The sequence below is a fragment of the Eptatretus burgeri genome, chromosome 4 (genome assembly GCF_056783735.1).
Source record: "Eptatretus burgeri isolate ZD-2024b chromosome 4, Ebu_testis_v1, whole genome shotgun sequence".
NCBI lineage: Eukaryota > Metazoa > Chordata > Myxini > Myxiniformes > Myxinidae > Eptatretus > Eptatretus burgeri.
In genome coordinates this window covers 127888606-127908313 of record NC_140964.1, presented here as the reverse complement: position 1 = coordinate 127908313, position 19708 = coordinate 127888606, and the positions used below count along the sequence as shown (strand labels likewise).

Here is a 19708-nt window from a genome sequence, read left to right as displayed (position 1 = left end):
CTACACGTGTGTACATGAACGGTCTACACGTGTGTGTGTGTGTACATGAACGGTCTACACGTGTGTGTGTGTACATGAACGGTCTACACGTGTGTGTGTACATGAACGGTCTACACGTGTGTGTGTGTGTACATGAACGGTCTACACGTGTGTGTGTGTGTGTGTACATGAACGGTCTACACGTGTGTGAGTGTACATGAACGGTCTACACGTGTGTGTACATGTACGGTCTACACGTGAGTGTACATGAACGGTCTACACTTGTGTGAGTGTACATGAACGGTCTACACTTGTGTGAGTGTACATGAACGGTCTACACTTGTGTGAGTGTACATGAACGGTCTACACTTGTGTGAGTGTACATGAACGGTCTACACTTGTGTGAGTGTACATGAACGGTCTACACTTGTGTGAGTGTACATGAACGGTCTACACTTGTGTGAGTGTACATGAACGGTCTACACGTGAGTGTACATGAACGTTCTACACTTGTGTGAGTGTAAATGTACGGTCTACACTTGTGTGAGTGTACATGAACGGTCTACACTTGTGTGAGTGTGTGCATGAACGGTCTACACTTGTGTGTGTGTGTGTGCATGAACGGTCCACACGTGTGTGTGTGTGTGTGCATGAACGGTCTACACGTGTGTGTACATGTACGGTCTACACGTGTGTGTACATGAACGGTCTACATGTGAGTGTACATGAACGGTCTACACTTGTGTGTGCATGTACGGTCCACACGTGTGTGTGTGTGTGTGTGTGTGTGTGTGTGTGTGTGTGCATGTCCGGTCTACACGTGTGCGAGTATACATGTACGGTCTACACGTGTGTGCACATGAACGGTCTACACGTGTGTGTGTGTGTGTGTGTGTGTGTGTGTGTGAGTGCATGAACGGTCTACACGTGTGTGTGTACATGAACGGTCTACACTTGTGTGTGTGTGTGTGCATGAACGGTCTACACTTGTGTGTGTGCATGAACGGTCTACACTTGTGTGTGTGCATGAACGGTCCACACTTGTGTGTGTGCATGAACGGTCCACACGTGTGTGTGCATGTACGGTCCACACGTGTGTGTGTGTGTGTGCATGTACGGTCTACACGTGTGTGAGTATACATGTACGGTCTACACGTGTGTGCACATGTACGGTCTACACGTGTGTGTACATGAACGGTCTACACGTGTGTGTACATGAACGGTCTACACTTGTGTGTGTGTGTGTACATGTACGGTCTACACATGTGAGTGTACAGGAACGGTCTACACGTGTGTGAGTGTACATGAACGGTCTACACGTGTGTGAGTGTACATGAACAGTCTACACGTCTGTGAGTGTACATGAACGGTCTACACTTGTGTGAGTGTACATGAACGGTCAACACTTGTGTGAGTGTACATGAACGGTCAACACTTGTGTGAGTGTACATGAACGGTCTACACTTGTGTGAGTGTACATGAACGGTCTACACGTGCGTGTGTACATATACGGACTACACGTGTGTGAGTGTACATGAACGGTCTACACGTGCGTGTGTACATATACGGACAACACGTGTGTGAGTGTACATGTACGGTCTACACGTGTGTGTGTGTGTGTGTGTGTGTGTACATGAACGGTATACACGTGTGAGTGTACATGTACGGTCTACACGTGTGTGTACATGTACGGTCTACACGTGTGTGTGTGTGTGTACATGAACGGTATACACGTGTGTGTACATGTACGGTCTACACGTGTGTGTACATGAACGGTCTACACGTGTGTGTACATGAACGGTCTACACGTGTGTGTACATGAACGGTCTACACGTGTGTGAGTGTACATGAACGGTCTACACGTGTGTGTGTACATGAACGGTCTACACGTGTGTGTGTGTACATGAACGGTCTACACGTGTGTGTACATGAATGGTCTACACGTGTGTACATGAACGGTCTACACTTGTGTGAGCGTACATGAACGGTCTACACTTGTGTGAGCGTACATGAACGGTCTACACGTGAGTGTACATGAACGGTCGACACGTGTGTGAGTATACATGAACGTTCTACACTTGTGTGAGTGTACTTGAGCGGTCTACACTTGTGTGAGTGTACTTGAACGGTCTACACTTGTGTGTGTGTGCATGAACGGTCTACACTTATGTGTGTGTGTGCATGAACGGTCTACACTTGTGTGTGTGCATGAACGGTCTACACTTGTGTGTGTGCATGAACGGTCCACACTTGTGTGTGTGCATGAACGGTCCGTGTGTGTGTGTGTGTGTGTGTGTGTGTGTGTGTGTGCATGAACGGTCCACACGTGTGTGTGCATGTACGGTCTACACGTGTGTGAGTATACATGTACGGTCTACACGTGTGTGCACATGAACGGTCTACACTTGTGTGTACATGAACGGTCTACCCATGTGTGTACATGAACGGTCTACACTTGTGTGTGTGTGTGTACATGTACGGTCTACACGTGTGTGAGTGTACATGAACGGTCTACACGTGTGTGAGTGTACATGAACGGTCTACACGTGTGTGAGTGTACATGAACGGTCTACACGTGTGTGAGTGTACATGAACGGTCTACACGTGTGTGAGTGTACATGAACGGTCTACACGTCTGTGAGTGTACATGAACGGTCTACACGTCTGTGAGTGTACATGAACGGTCTACACGTCTGTGAGTGTACATGAACGGTCTACACGTCTGTGAGTGTACATGAACGGTCTACACGTGTGTGAGTGTACATGACCGGTCTACACGTGTGAGAGTGTACATGACCGGTCCACAGGTGTGTGTAAAAATACGGTCTACACGTGTGAGTGTACATATACGGTCAACATGTGTGAATGTACATGTGTGGTCTACACGTGTGTGGGTACATGTGTGGTCGACACGTGTGTGGGTACATGTGTGGTCGACACGTGTGAGTGTACATGTACGGTCTACACGTGTGAGTGTACATGTACGGTCTACACGTGTGAGTGTACATGTACGGTCTACACGTGTGAGTGTACATGTACGGTCTACACGTGTGAGTGTACATGTACGGTCTACACGTGTGAGTGTACATGTACGGTCTACACGTGTGAGTGTACATGTACGGTCAACACTTGTGTGAGTGTACATGTACCGTCAACACGTGTGAGTGTACATGACCGGTCTACACGTGTGAGTGTACATGACCGGTCTACACGTGTGAGTGTACATGACCGGTCCACATGTGTGAGTGTACATGAACGGTCTACACGTGTGTGTACATGAACGGTCTACACGTGTGTGTGTGTGTGTGTGTGTGTGTGTGTATATGAACGGTCTACACTTGTGTGAGTGTACATGAACGGTCTACACGTATGTGAGTGTACATGAACGGTCTACACGGATGTGTGTGTACATGTACGGTCCACACGTGTGTGTGTACATGGACGGTCTACACGTGTGTGTACATGCACGGTCTACATGTGTGTGTGTACATGTACGGTCTACACGTGTGTGTGTACATGTACGGTCTACACGTGTGTGTAAATGTACGGTCTACACGTGTGTGAGTGTACATGAACGGTCTACACGTGTGTGAGTGTACATGAACGGTCTACACGTGTGTGAGTGTACATGAACGGTCAACACTTGTGTGAGTGTACATGAACGGTCTACACTTGTGTGAGTGTACATGAGCGGTCTACACTTGTGTGAGTGTACTTGAGCGGTCTACACTTGTGTGAGTGTACATGAGCGGTCTACACTTGTGTGAGTGTACTTGAGCGGTCTACACTTGTGTGAGTGTACATGAACGGTCTACACTTGTGTGAGTGTACATGACTGGTCCACACGTGTGAGTGTACAAATACGGTCGACACGTGTGAGTGTACATGTACGGTCTACACGTGGGTGAGTGTACATGTACGGTCTACACGTGTGTGAGTGTACATGTACGGTCTACACGTGTGTGAGTGTACATGACCGGTCTACACGTGTGAGAGTGTACATGACCGGTCCACAGGTGTGTGTACAAATACGGTCTACACGTGTGAGTGTACATATACGGTCAACATGTGTGAATGTACATGTGTGGTCGACACGTGTGTGGGTACATGTGTGGTCGACACGTGTGTGGGTACATGTGTGGTCGACACGTGTGTGGGTACATGTGTGGTCGACACGTGTGTGGGTACATGTACGGTCGACACGTGTGAGTGTACATGTACGGTCGACACGTGTGAGTGTACATGTACGGTCGACACGTGTGAGTGTACATGTACGGTCGACACGTGTGAGTGTACATGTACGGTCTACACGTGTGAGTGTACATGTACGGTCTACACGTGTGAGTGTACATGTACGGTCTACACGTGTGAGTGTACATGTACGGTCTACACGTGTGAGTGTACATGTACGGTCTACACGTGTGAGTGTACATGTACGGTCTACACGTGTGAGTGTACATGTACGGTCTACACGTGTGAGTGTACATGTACGGTCAACACTTGTGTGAGTGTACATGTACGGTCAACACTTGTGTGAGTGTACATGACCGGTCTACACGTGTGAGTGTACATGACCGGTCTACACGTGTGAGTGTACATGACCGGTCTACACGTGTGAGTGTACATGACCGGTCTACACGTGTGAGTGTACATGAACGGTCTACACGTGTGTGTACATGAACGGTCTACACGTGTGTGTGTGTGTGTGTGTGTGTGTGTGTGTGTGTGTGTGTGTATATGAACGGTCTACACTTGTGTGAGTGTACATGAACAGTCTACACGTATGTGAGTGTACATGAACGGTCTACACGGATGTGTGTGTGTACATGGACGGTCTACACGTGTGTGTACATGCACGGTCTACATGTGTGTGTGTGTACATGTACGGTCTACACGTGTGTGTGTACATGTACGGTCTACATGTGTGTGTACATGTACGGTCTACACGTGTGTGAGTGTACATGAACGGTCTACACGTGTGTGAGTGTACGTGAACGGTCTACACGTGTGTGAGTGTACATGAACGGTCAACACTTGTGTGAGTGTACATGAACGGTCTACACTTGTGTGAGTGTACATGAGCGGTCTACACTTGTGTGAGTGTACTTGAGCGGTCTACACTTGTGTGAGTGTACTTGAACGGTCTACACTTGTGTGAGTGTACTTGAACGGTCTACACTTGTGTGAGTGTACATGAACGGTCTACACTTGTGTGAGTGTACATGAACGGTCTACACTTGTGTGAGTGTGTACATGTACGGTCTACATGTATGTGTGTACATGAATGGTCTACACGTGTTTGTGTAATTGTACGGTCTACACCTGTGTGTACATGAACGGTCTACACGTGTGTGAGTGTACATGAACGGTCTACACGTGTGTGAGTGTACATGAGCGGTCTACACTTGTGTGAGTGTACATGAGCGGTCTACACTTGTGTGAGTGTACATGAGCGGTCTACACTTGTGTGAGTGTACATGAGCGGTCTACACTTGTGTGAGTGTACATGAGCGGTCTACACTTGTGTGAGTGTACATGAACGGTCGACACGTGTGTGAGTATACATGAACGTTCTACACTTGTGTGAGTGTACTTGAACGGTCTACACTTGTGTGTGTGTGTGTGTGTGTGTGTGTGTGTGTGTGTGTGTGTGTGTGTGTGTGTGTGTGTGTGTGTGTGTGTGTGTGTGTGTGTGTGTGTGTGTGTGTGTGTGCATGAACGGTCCACACGTGTGTGTGTGTGCATGAACGGTCTACACGTGTGTACATGTACGGTCTACACGTGTGTGTACATGTACGGTCTACACGTGTGTACATGAACGGTCTACACGTGAGTGTACATGAACGGTCTACACGTGAGTGTACATGAACGGTCTACACGTGAGTGTACATGAACGGTCTACACGTGAGTGTACATGAACGGTCTACACGTGTGTGAGTGTACATGAACGTTCTACACTTGTGTGAGTGTACATGAACGTTCTACACTTGTGTGAGTGTACATGAACGGTCGACACTTGTGTGAGTGTACATGTACGGTCTACACGTTTGTGTACATGAACGGTCTACACTTGTGTGTGTGTGTGTGTGCATGAACGGTCTACACTTGTGTGTGTGTGTGTGCATGAACGGTCCACACGTGTGTATGTGTGCATGTACGGTCTACACGTGTGTGAGTGTGCATGTACGGTCTACACGTGTGTGTGTGTGCATGAACGGTCTACACTTGTGAGTGTACATGTACGGTTTACACGTGTGTGTGCACATGAACGGTCTACACGTGTCTGTACATGAACGGTCTACACGTATGTGTGTGTACATGTACGGTCTACACGTATGTGTTTGTACATGTACGGTCTACACGTGTGTTTGTGTGTGTACATGAACGGTCTACACTTGTGTGAGTGTACATGTACGGTCTACACTTGTGTGAGTGTACATGAACGTTCTACACTTGTGTGAGTGTACATGAACGTTCTACACTTGTGTGTGTACGTGTATGGTCTACACGTGTCTGAGTGTACATTTCCGGTCGACACTTGTGTGAGTGTACATGAATGGTCTACATGTGTGTGAGTGAACATGAACGGTCTACACTTGTGTGAGTGTACATGTACGGTCTACACGTATGTGTTTGTGCATGTACGGTCTACACGTGTGTTTGTGTGTGTACATGAACGGTCTACACTTGTGTGAGTGTACATGTACGGTCTACACTTGTGTGAGTGTACATGAACGGTCTACACTTGTGTGAGTGTGTGCATGAACGGTCTACACTTGTGTGTGTGTGTGTGTGTGTGTGTGTGTGTGTGTGTGTGTGTGTGTGTGTGTGTGTGTGCATGAACGGTCCACACGTGTGTGTGTGTGTGCATGAACGGTCTACACGTGTGTGTACATGTACGGTCTACACGTGTGTGTACATGAACGGTCTACATGTGAGTGTACATGAACGGTCTACACTTGTGTGTGCATGTACGGTCCACACGTGTGTGTGTGTGTGTGCATGTACGGTCTACACGTGTGCGAGTATACATGTACGGTCTACACGTGTGTGCACATGAACGGTCTACACGTGTGTGTGTGTGTGTGTGTGTGTGTGTGTGTGTGTGTGTGTGTGTGTGTGTGTGTGTGTGTGCATGAACGGTCTACACGTGTGTGTGTACATGAACGGTCTACACTTGTGTGTGTGTGTGTGTGTGTGCATGAACGGTCTACACTTGTGTGTGTGCATGAACGGTCTACACTTGTGTGTGTGCATGAACGGTCCACACTTGTGTGTGTGCATGAACGGTCCACACGTGTGTGTGCATGTACGGTCCACACGTGTGTGTGTGTGTGTGCATGTACGGTCTACACGTGTGTGAGTATACATGTACGGTCTACACGTGTGTGCACATGTACGGTCTACACGTGTGTGTACATGAACGGTCTACACGTGTGTGTACATGAACGGTCTACACTTGTGTGTGTGTGTGTACATGTACGGTCTACACATGTGAGTGTACAGGAACGGTCTACACGTGTGTGAGTGTACATGAACGGTCTACACGTGTGTGAGTGTACATGAACGGTCTACACGTCTGTGAGTGTACATGAACGGTCTACACTTGTGTGAGTGTACATGAACGGTCAACACTTGTGTGAGTGTACATGAACGGTCAACACTTGTGTGAGTGTACATGAATGGTCTACACGTGCGTGTGTACATATACGGACTACACGTGTGTGAGTGTACATGAACGGTCTACACGTCTGTGAGTGTACATGAACGGTCTACACGTGCGTGTGTACATATACGGACAACACGTGTGTGAGTGTACATGTACGGTCTACACGTGTGTGTGTGTGTGTACATGAACGGTATACACGTGTGAGTGTACATGTACGGTCTACACGTGTGTGTACATGTACGGTCTACACGTGTGTGTGTGTGTGTGTGTGTACATGAACGGTATACACGTGTGTGAGTGTACATGAACGGTCTACACGTGTGAGTGTACATGAACGGTCTACACGTGTGTGTGTGTGTGTGTGTGTACATGAACGGTCTACACGTGTGTGTACATGTACGGTCTACACGTGTGTACATGAATGGTCTACACGTGAGTGTACATGAACGGTCTACACTTGTGTGAGCGTACATGAACGGTCTACACTTGTGTGAGCGTACATGAACGGTCTACACGTGAGTGTACATGAACGGTCGACACGTGTGTGAGTATACATGAACGTTCTACACTTGTGAGTGTACTTGAGCGGTCTACACTTGTGTGAGTGTACTTGAACGGTCTACACTTGTGTGAGTGTGCATGAACGGTCTACACTTGTGTGTGTGTGTGCATGAACGGTCTACACTTGTGTGTGTGCATGAACGGTCTACACTTGTGTGTGTGCATGAACGGTCCGTGTGTGTGTGTGTGTGTGTGTGCATGAACGGTCCGTGTGTGTGTGTGTGTGTGTGTGTGTGTGTGTGTGTGTGTGTGTGCGTGCATGAACGGTCCACACGTGTGTGTGCATGTACGGTCTACACGTGTGTGAGTATACATGTACGGTCTACACGTGTGTGCACATGAACGGTCTACACTTGTGTGTACATGAACGGTCTACCCATGTGTGTACATGAACGGTCTACACTTGTGTGTGTGTGTACATGTACGGTCTACACGTGTGTGAGTGTACATGTACGGTCTACACGTGTGTGAGTGTACATGAACGGTCTACACGTGTGTGAGTGTACATGAACGGTCTACACGTCTGTGAGTGTACATGAACGGTCTACACGTCTGTGAGTGTACATGAACGGTCTACACGTCTGTGAGTGTACATGAACGGTCTACACGTCTGTGAGTGTACATGAACGGTCTACACGTCTGTGAGTGTACATGAACGGTCTACACGTCTGTGAGTGTACATGAACGGTCTACACGTCTGTGAGTGTACATGAACGGTCTACACGTCTGTGAGTGTACATGAACGGTCTACACGTCTGTGAGTGTACATGAACGGTCTACACGTCTGTGAGTGTACATGAACGGTCTACACTTGTGTGAGTGTACATGAACGGTCTACACGTCTGTGAGTGTACATGAACGGTCTACACTTGTGTGAGTGTACATGAACGGTCTACACTTGTGTGAGTGTACATGAACGGTCTACACTTGTGTGAGTGTACATGAACGGTCTACACTTGTGTGAGTGTACATGAACGGTCTACACTTGTGTGAGTGTACATGAACGGTCTACACTTGTGTGAGTGTACATGAACGGTCTACACTTGTGTGAGTGTACATGAACGGTCTACACTTGTGTGAGTGTACATGAACGGTCTACACTTGTGTGAGTGTACATGAACGGTCTACACTTGTGTGAGTGTACATGAACGGTCTACACTTGTGTGAGTGTACATGAACGGTCTACACTTGTGTGAGTGTACATGAACGGTCTACACTTTTGTGAGTGTACATGAACGGTCTACACGTGTGTGTGTGTGTGTGTGTATACATGAACGGTCTACATGTGTGTGTACATATACGGACTACACATCTGTGAATGTACATGTACGGTCTACACGTGTGTGTACATGTACGGTCTACACGTGTGTGTGTACATGAATGGTCTACACCTGTGAGTGTACATGAACGGTCTACACTTGTGTGAGTGTACATGAGCGGTCTACACTTGTGTGAGTGTACATGAACGGGCTACACGTGTGTGAGTGTACATGTACGGGCTACACGTGTGTACATGTACGGTCTACACGTGTGTGTACATGTACGGTCTACACGTGTGTACATGTACGGTCTACACCTGTGTGTACATGTACGGTCTACACGTGTGTGTACATGTACGGTCTACACGTGTGTGTACATGTACGGTCTACACGTGTGTGTACATGTACGGTCTACACGTGTGTGTACATGAACGGTGTACACGTGTGTGTACATGAACGGTGTACACGTGTGTGTACATGAACGGTGTACACGTGTGTGTACATATACGGACTACACGTGTGTGAATGTACATGTACGGTCTACACGTGTGTGTGTACATGATCGGTATACACTTGTGAGTGTATATGTACGGTCTACACGTGTGTGTGTACATGTACGGTCTACACGTGTGTGTGTACATGAATGGTCTACATGTGTTTGTGTACTTGTACGGTCTACACCTGTGTGTGTACATGAACGGTCTACACTTGTGTGAGTGTACATGAGCGGTCTACACGTGTGAGTGTACATGAACGGTCGACACGTGTGTGAGTTGACATGAACGTTCTACACTTGTGTGAGTGTACTTGAACGGTCTACACTTGTGTGAGTGTACATGTACGGTCTACACGTGTGTGTACATGAATGGTCTACACTTGTGTGTGTGTGTGTGTATGAACGGTCTACACGTGTGTACATGAATGGTCTACACGTGAGTGTACATGAACGGTCTACACGTGTGTGTGTGTGTACATGTACGGTCTACATGTATGTGTGTACATGAATGGTCTACACGTGTTTGTGTAATTGTACGGTCTACACCTGTGTGTACATGAACGGTCTACACGTGTGTGAGTGTACATGAACGGTCTACACGTGTGTGAGTGTACATGAGCGGTCTACACTTGTGTGAGTGTACATGAGCGGTCTACACTTGTGTGAGTGTACATGAGCGGTCTACACTTGTGTGAGTGTACATGAGCGGTCTACACTTGTGTGAGTGTACATGAACGGTCTACACTTGTGTGAGTGTGCATGAACGGTCGACACTTGTGTGAGTATACATGAACGTTCTACACTTTGTGTGTGTGTGTGTGTGTGTGTGTGTGTGTGTGTGTGTGTGTGTGTGTGTGTGTGTGTGCATGAACGGTCCACACGTGTGTGTGCATGTACGGTCTACACGTGTGTGAGTATACATGTACGGTCTACACGTGTGTGCACATGAACGGTCTACACTTGTGTGTACATGAACGGTCTACCCATGTGTGTACATGAACGGTCTACACTTGTGTGTGTGTGTGTACATGTACGGTCTACACGTGTGTGAGTGTACATGAACGGTCTACACGTGTGTGAGTGTACATGAACGGTCTACACGTGTGTGAGTGTACATGAACGGTCTACACGTCTGTGAGTGTACATGAACGGTCTACACGTCTGTGAGTGTACATGAACGGTCTACACGTCTGTGAGTGTACATGAACGGTCTACACGTCTGTGAGTGTACATGAACGGTCTACACGTCTGTGAGTGTACATGAACGGTCTACACGTCTGTGAGTGTACATGAACGGTCTACACTTGTGTGAGTGTACATGAACGGTCTACACTTGTGTGAGTGTACATGAACGGTCTACACTTGTGTGAGTGTACATGAACGGTCTACACTTGTGTGAGTGTACATGAACGGTCTACACTTGTGTGAGTGTACATGAACGGTCTACACTTGTGTGAGTGTACATGAACGGTCTACACTTGTGTGAGTGTACATGAACGGTCTACACTTGTGTGAGTGTACATGAACGGTCTACACTTGTGTGAGTGTACATGAGCGGTCTACACTTGTGTGAGTGTACATGAACGGTCTACACTTGTGTGAGTGTACATGAACGGTCTACACTTGTGTGAGTGTACATGAACGGTCTACACTTGTGTGAGTGTACATGAACGGTCTACACTTGTGTGAGTGTACATGAACGGTCTACACTTTTGTGAGTGTACATGAACGGTCTACACGTGTGTGTGTGTGTATACATGAACGGTCTACATGTGTGTGTACATATACGGACTACACATCTGTGAATGTACATGTACGGTCTACACGTGTGTGTACATGTACGGTCTACACGTGTGTGTACATGTACAGTCTACACGTGTGTGTGTACATGAATGGTCTACACCTGTGAGTGTACATGAACGGTCTACACTTGTGTGAGTGTACATGAGCGGTCTACACTTGTGTGAGTGTACATGAACGGGCTACACGTGTGTGAGTGTACATGTACGGGCTACACGTGTGTACATGTACGGTCTACACGTGTGTGTACATGTACGGTCTACACGTGTGTACATGTACGGTCTACACGTGTGTGTACATGTACGGTGTACACGTGTGTGTACATGAACGGTGTACACGTGTGTGTACATGAACGGTGTACACGTGTGTGTACATATACGGACTACACGTGTGTGAATGTACATGTACGGTCTACACGTGTGTGTGTACATGATCGGTATACACGTGTGAGTGTATATGTACGGTCTACACGTGTGTGTGTACATGAATGGTCTACACGTGTTTGTGTACTTGTACGGTCTACACCTGTGTGTGTACATGAACGGTCTACACTTGTGTGAGTGTACATGAGCGGTCTACACGTGTGAGTGTACATGAACGGTCTACACTTGTGTGAGTGTACATGTACGGTCTACACGTTTGTGTACATGAACGGTCTACACTTGTGTGTGTGTGTGTGCATGAACGGTCTGCACTTGTGTGTGTGTGTGTGTGCATGAACGGTCCACACGTGTGTATGTGTGCATGTACGGTCTACACGTGTGTGAGTGTGCATGTACGGTCTACACGTGTGTGTGTGTGTGTGCATGAACGGTCTACACTTGTGAGTGTACATGTACGGTTTACACGTGTGTGTGCACATGAACGGTCTACACGTGTCTGTACATGAACGGTCTACACGTATGTGTGTGTACATGTACGGTCTACACGTATGTGTTTGTACATGTACGGTCTACACGTGTGTTGTGTGTGTACATGAGAGCGGTCTACACTTGTGTGAGTGTACATGTACGGTCTACACTTGTGTGAGTGTACATGAACGTTCTACACTTGTGTGAGTGTACATGAACGTTCTACACTTGTGTGTGTACGTGTATGGTCTACACGTGTCTGAGTGTACATTTCCGGTCGACACTTGTGTGAGTGTACATGAATGGTCTACATGTGTGTGAGTGAACATGAACGGTCTACACTTGTGTGAGTGTACATGTACGGTCTACACGTATGTGTTTGTGCATGTACGGTCTACACGTGTGTTTGTGTGTGTACATGTACGGTCTACACGTGTGTTTGTGTGTGTACATGAACGGTCTACACTTGTGTGAGTGTACATGTACGGTCTACACTTGTGTGAGTGTACATGAACGGTCTACACTTGTGTGAGTGTGTGCATGAACGGTCTACACTTGTGTGTGTGTGTGTGTGTGTGTGTGTGCATGAACGGTCCACACGTGTGTGTGTGTGTGTGCATGAACGGTCTACACGTGTGTGTACATGTACGGTCTACACGTGTGTGTACATGAACGGTCTACATGTGAGTGTACATGAACGGTCTACACTTGTGTGTGCATGTACGGTCCACACGTGTGTGTGTGTGTGTGTGTGTGTGCATGTACGGTCTACACGTGTGTGAGTATACATGTACGGTCTACACGTGTGTGCACATGAACGGTCTACGTGTGTGTGTGTGTGTGTGTGTGTGTGTGTGTGTGTGTGTGTGTGTGTGTGTGTGTGTGTGTGTGTGTGAGTGCATGAACGGTCTACACGTGTGTGTGTACATGAACGGTCTACACTTGTGTGTGTGTGTGTGTGTGTGTGTGTGTGTGTGTGTGTGTGTGTGCATGAACGGTCTACACTTGTGTGTGTGTGTGTGCATGAACGGTCTACACTTGTGTGTGTGCATGAACGGTCTACACTTGTGTGTGTGCATGAACGGTCCACACTTGTGTGTGTGCATGTACGGTCCACACGTGTGTGTGTGTGTGTGCATGTACGGTCTACACGTGTGTGAGTATACATGTACGGTCTACACGTGTGTGCACATGTACGGTCTACACGTGTGTGTACATGAACGGTCTACACGTGTGTGTACATGAACGGTCTACACTTGTGTGTTTGTGTACATGTACGGTCTACACATGTGAGTGTACAGGAACGGTCTACACGTGTGTGAGTGTACATGAACGGTCTACACGTGTGAGTGTACATGAACAGTCTACACGTCTGTGAGTGTACATGAACGGTCTACACTTGTGTGAGAGTACATGAACGGTCAACACTTGTGTGAGTGTACATGAACGGTCAACACTTGTGTGAGTGTACATGAACGGTCTACACTTGTGTGAGTGTACATGAACGGTCTACACGTGCGTGTGTACATATACGGACTACACGTGTGTGAGTGTACATGAACGGTCTACACGTGCGTGTGTACATATACGGACAACACGTGTGTGAGTGTACATGTACGGTCTACACGTGTGTGTGTGTGTGTACATGAACGGTATACACGTGTGAGTGTACATGTACGGTCTACACGTGTGTGTACATGTACGGTCTACACGTGTGTACATGAATGGTCTACACGTGAGTGTACATGAACGGTCTACACTTGTGTGAGCGTACATGAACGGTCTACACTTGTGTGAGCGTACATGAACGGTCTACACGTGAGTGTACATGAACGGTCGACACGTGTGTGAGTATACATGAACGTTCTACACTTGTGTGAGTGTACTTGAGCGGTCTACACTTGTGTGAGTGTACTTGAACGGTCTACACGTGTGTGTGTGTGTGTGTACATGAACGGTCTACACGTGTGTGTACATGTACGGTCTACACGTGTGTACATGAATGGTCTACACGTGAGTGTACATGAACGGTCTACACTTGTGTGAGCGTACATGAACGGTCTACACTTGTGTGAGCGTACATGAACGGTCTACACGTGAGTGTACATGAACGGTCGACACGTGTGTGAGTATACATGAACGTTCTACACTTGTGTGAGTGTACTTGAGCGGTCTACACTTGTGTGAGTGTACTTGAACGGTCTACACTTGTGTGAGTGTGCATGAACGGTCTACACTTGTGTGTGTGTGTGCATGAACGGTCTACACTTGTGTGTGTGTGTGCATGAACGGTCTACACTTGTGTGTGTGCATGAACGGTCTACACTTGTGTGTGTGCATGAACGGTCCGTGTGTGTGTGTGTGTGTGTGTGTGCATGAACGGTCCGTGTGTGTGTGTGTGTGTGTGTGTGTGTGTGTGTGTGTGTGTGTGTGTGTGTGTGTGTGTGTGCATGAACGGTCCACACGTGTGTGTGCATGTACGGTCTACACGTGTGTGAGTATACATGTACGGTCTACACGTGTGTGCATGAACGGTCTACACTTGTGTGTGTGTGTACATGTACGGTCTACACGTGTGTGAGTGTACATGTACGGTCTACACGTGTGTGAGTGTACATGAACGGTCTACACGTGTGTGAGTGTACATGAACGGTCTACACGTGTGTGAGTGTACATGAACGGTCTACACGTCTGTGAGTGTACATGAACGGTCTACACGTCTGTGAGTGTACATGAACGGTCTACACGTCTGTGAGTGTACATGAACGGTCTACACGTCTGTGAGTGTACATGAACGGTCTACACGTCTGTGAGTGTACATGAACGGTCTACACGTCTGTGAGTGTACATGAACGGTCTACACGTCTGTGAGTGTACATGAACGGTCTACACTTGTGTGAGTGTACATGAACGGTCTACACTTGTGTGAGTGTACATGAACGGTCTACACTTTTGTGAGTGTACATGAACGGTCTACACGTGTGTGTGTGTGTGTGTATACATGAACGGTCTACATGTGTGTGTACATATACGGACTACACATCTGTGAATGTACATGTACGGTCTACACGTGTGTGTACATGTACGGTCTACACGTGTGTGTGTACATGAATGGTCTACACCTGTGAGTGTACATGAACGGTCTACACTTGTGTGAGTGTACATGAGCGGTCTACACTTGTGTGAGTGTACATGAACGGGCTACACGTGTGTGAGTGTACATGTACGGGCTACACGTGTGTACATGTACGGTCTACACGTGTGTGTACATGTACGGTCTACACGTGTGTACATGTACGGTCTACACCTGTGTGTACATGTACGGTCTACACGTGTGTGTACATGTACGGTCTACACATGTGTGTGTACATGTACGGTCTACACGTGTGTGTACATGTACGGTCTACACGTGTGTGTACATGAACGGTGTACACGTGTGTGTACATGAACGGTGTACACGTGTGTGTACATGAACGGTGTACACGTGTGTGTACATATACGGACTACACGTGTGTGAATGTACATGTACGGTCTACACGTGTGTGTGTACATGATCGGTATACACGTGTGAGTGTATATGTACGGTCTACACGTGTGTGTGTACATGTACGGTCTACACGTGTGTGTGTACATGAATGGTCTACATGTGTTTGTGTACTTGTACGGTCTACACCTGTGTGTGTACATGAACGGTCTACACTTGTGTGAGTGTACATGAGCGGTCTACACGTGTGAGTGTACATGAACGGTCGACACGTGTGTGAGTTGACATGAACGTTCTACACTTGTGTGAGTGTACTTGAACGGTCTACACTTGTGTGAGTGTACATGTACGGTCTACACGTGTGTGTACATGAATGGTCTACACTTGTGTGTGTGTGTGTGTGTGTGTATGAACGGTCTACACGTGTGTACATGAATGGTCTACACGTGAGTGTACATGAACGGTCTACACGTGTGTGTGTGTGTACATGTACGGTCTACATGTATGTGTGTACATGAATGGTCTACACGTGTTTGTGTAATTGTACGGTCTACACCTGTGTGTACATGAACGGTCTACACGTGTGTGAGTGTACATGAACGGTCTACACGTGTGTGAGTGTACATGAGCGGTCTACACTTGTGTGAGTGTACATGAGCGGTCTACACTTGTGTGAGTGTACATGAGCGGTCTACACTTGTGTGAGTGTACATGAGCGGTCTACACTTGTGTGAGTGTACATGAGCGGTCTACACTTGTGTGAGTGTACATGAACGGTCGACACGTGTGTGAGTATACATGAACGTTCTACACTTGTGTGAGTGTACTTGAACGGTCTACACTTGTGTGTGTGTGTGTGTGTGTGCATGAACGGTCCACACGTGTGTGTGTGTGTGCATGAACGGTCTACACGTGTGTACATGTACGGTCTACACGTGTGTGTACATGTACGGTCTACACGTGTGTACATGAACGGTCTACACGTGAGTGTACATGAACGGTCTACACGTGAGTGTACATGAACGGTCTACACGTGAGTGTACATGAACGGTCTACACGTGTGTGAGTGTACATGAACGTTCTACACTTGTGTGAGTGTACATGAACGTTCTACACTTGTGTGAGTGTACATGAACGGTCGACACTTGTGTGAGTGTACATGTACGGTCTACACGTTTGTGTACATGAACGGTCTACACTTGTGTGTGTGTGTGTGCATGAACGGTCTACACTTGTGTGTGTGTGTGCATGAACGGTCCACACGTGTGTATGTGTGCATGTACGGTCTACACGTGTGTGAGTGTGCATGTACGGTCTACACGTGTGTGTGTACATGAACGGTCTACACTTGTGAGTGTACATGTACGGTTTACACGTGTGTGTGCACATGAACGGTCTACACGTGTCTGTACATGAACGGTCTACACGTATGTGTGTGTACATGTACGGTCTACACGTATGTGTTTGTACATGTACGGTCTACACGTGTGTTTGTGTGTGTACATGAACGGTCTACACTTGTGTGAGTGTACATGTACGGTCTACACTTGTGTGAGTGTACATGAACGTTCTACACTTGTGTGAGTGTACATGAACGTTCTACACTTGTGTGTGTACGTGTATGGTCTACACGTGTCTGAGTGTACATTTCCGGTCGACACTTGTGTGAGTGTACATGAATGGTCTACATGTGTGTGAGTGAACATGAACGGTCTACACTTGTGTGAGTGTACATGTACGGTCTACACGTATGTGTTTGTGCATGTACGGTCTACACGTGTGTTTGTGTGTGTACATGAACGGTCTACACTTGTGTGAGTGTACATGTACGGTCTACACTTGTGTGAGTGTACATGAATGGTCTACATGTGTGTGAGTGAACATGAACGGTCTACACTTGTGTGAGTGTACATGTACGGTCTTCGTGTGTGTGTGTGTGTGTGTGTGTGTGTGTGTGTGTGTGTGTGTGTGTGTGTGTGTGTGTGTGCGTGTACATGTACGGTGTAGTGAGTGTACATGCACGGTCTACGTGTGTGTGTGTGTGTGTGTGTGTGTCTATATGTGTGTGTGTGTCTATATGTGTGTGTGTGTACATGTCCGGTCTACACGTGTGTGAGTGTGTGTACATGAACGGTCCTGGGTATTCCCCCGATTCGGTCCGTTACATAACGTCATCACACCTGAAATGGGAACCAGAGGTTATTAAAAAAAAACAATCCTTTCTTCCTCATCTGTTTCATGACCAGCTGTTGTGGTATTAAAATAACAATCGTTCAGGTGAGACAGTGTGATCGCCACATTCATCCCGTTACCTGATCGCTGTATTCCAAATGTCCTTGAGCAAACGTCACTTTCAGAAGTATCTGAGTGGAACACTGACCCAATTTCTATCGCACAATCGAACCGCATTTGACCCCGAGACAGGACAGCGTGTGAAAACAACGTGCAACGGTCCAGAAGACCCATGGTGACGTCTGTTGACAGTCTCACGGCTGCCGGAACAGCGGGGACCAATGAACACTCGCCGTTATGATCACGTGATGCCGTTTTTTTACTCTCAACTGTTTTCCTGGTAGGCTGTACCACCGGCCGAATTATATGGGGGGGTTAATATTAATTGTACATTTCCTTTGCAGCACGTTCTGAATCAAAATAACTACAAAATATACTACAAGATTTAATTATCTTATAAAAGCAAAAAAAGCTTTGAAATGTGTTGGAACGTGTTAGTTTTGAAAGTTATTGTTCCGCGTTAACTCGATCCCCCCCCCGGCCGTCATTTTGGTCGCGACGAGCCTGGGAATTCCACGAAGCGCTGCGCGGGTGGTTCTTAGAAGCGCTCCGGCGCGACGCCGAGACGTGCAGCGATTCTAGGAACTTGGACCAGGTGACTTCACACACACACACACACACACACACATACACACACACACACACACACACACACACACTCACACACACACACACACACACACACACACACACACACACACACACACACACACACACACACACACACACACACACACACGTCTCCCTCCCCCCGCGCGTTGCAGATTCGCGTTTTGAAAAAAAAAAACCATCATTTTCTTCTTTACTTCGCTGCTCATTCTGATCATTTTAATGTGTTTCCAATGACGGTAAATTTTAATGATCTTCCACTGATGATGTTCAAATGTTCCTGATATGTTTATATCCCGTCATGATTTATTAATTTATTTATGTAATGATTTATATTCTGTTTTGATTTATTTATTTATTTATTTTTAACACATTTTGTTTCCTTTCTCCGTCCTTTTATTTTATTCTGAGCGCGAACCCCTCATGGACCCCCCCCCCACTTCCACCTCCACCACTTCCACCGCCATACGTCCCTCTCGAGCGATTTAATGCCGCACTTCGCAACGTGTTGACCCTTTAATTAATTATTATTATTCCCGTTCCTCGTGTGACCTCTCCTCTCCCCTCTCCCTCGGTCCCGTCTTGTCTGCACTCATATTCCACTCATATTCCACTCATATTCCACTCATATTCCACTCATATTACACTCTTTTCCTTCTCTTTCGCTATTTTGGTTTTGCTGTAACGTGTTTACACTCTCCCCACTCT

General features: G+C 47.2%; 2 protein-coding genes and 1 long non-coding RNA gene across 5 annotated transcripts in view; 1 reads left to right on the top strand and 2 right to left on the bottom strand.

Annotated features, from left to right (window-relative positions):
* LOC147029077 (uncharacterized) overlaps positions 1-18879 on the bottom strand; it is a 92329-nt gene extending 73450 nt beyond the window's left edge. The window contains exon 1 of one of the 2 annotated variants that reach the window (XR_015057823.1): positions 18412-18879. This is a non-coding gene — a long non-coding RNA (uncharacterized LOC147029077). The remainder of the gene's footprint in view (positions 1-18411) is intronic. The other variant, XR_015057824.1, reaches the window with a different exon arrangement.
* LOC147029076 (tumor protein p63-regulated gene 1-like protein) overlaps positions 1-19708 on the bottom strand; it is a 131408-nt gene that overhangs the window by 108291 nt on the left and 3409 nt on the right. The window lies entirely within an intron of this gene.
* The window catches only part of BCL6B (BCL6B transcription repressor), a 61249-nt gene continuing 60419 nt past the window's right edge, over positions 18879-19708 (top strand). Inside the window, exon 1 of one of the 2 annotated variants that reach the window (XM_085880030.1) lies at positions 18879-18986. The gene's annotated coding sequence lies outside the window, so the exon portion shown is untranslated. The remainder of the gene's footprint in view (positions 18987-19708) is intronic. The other variant, XM_085880032.1, reaches the window with a different exon arrangement.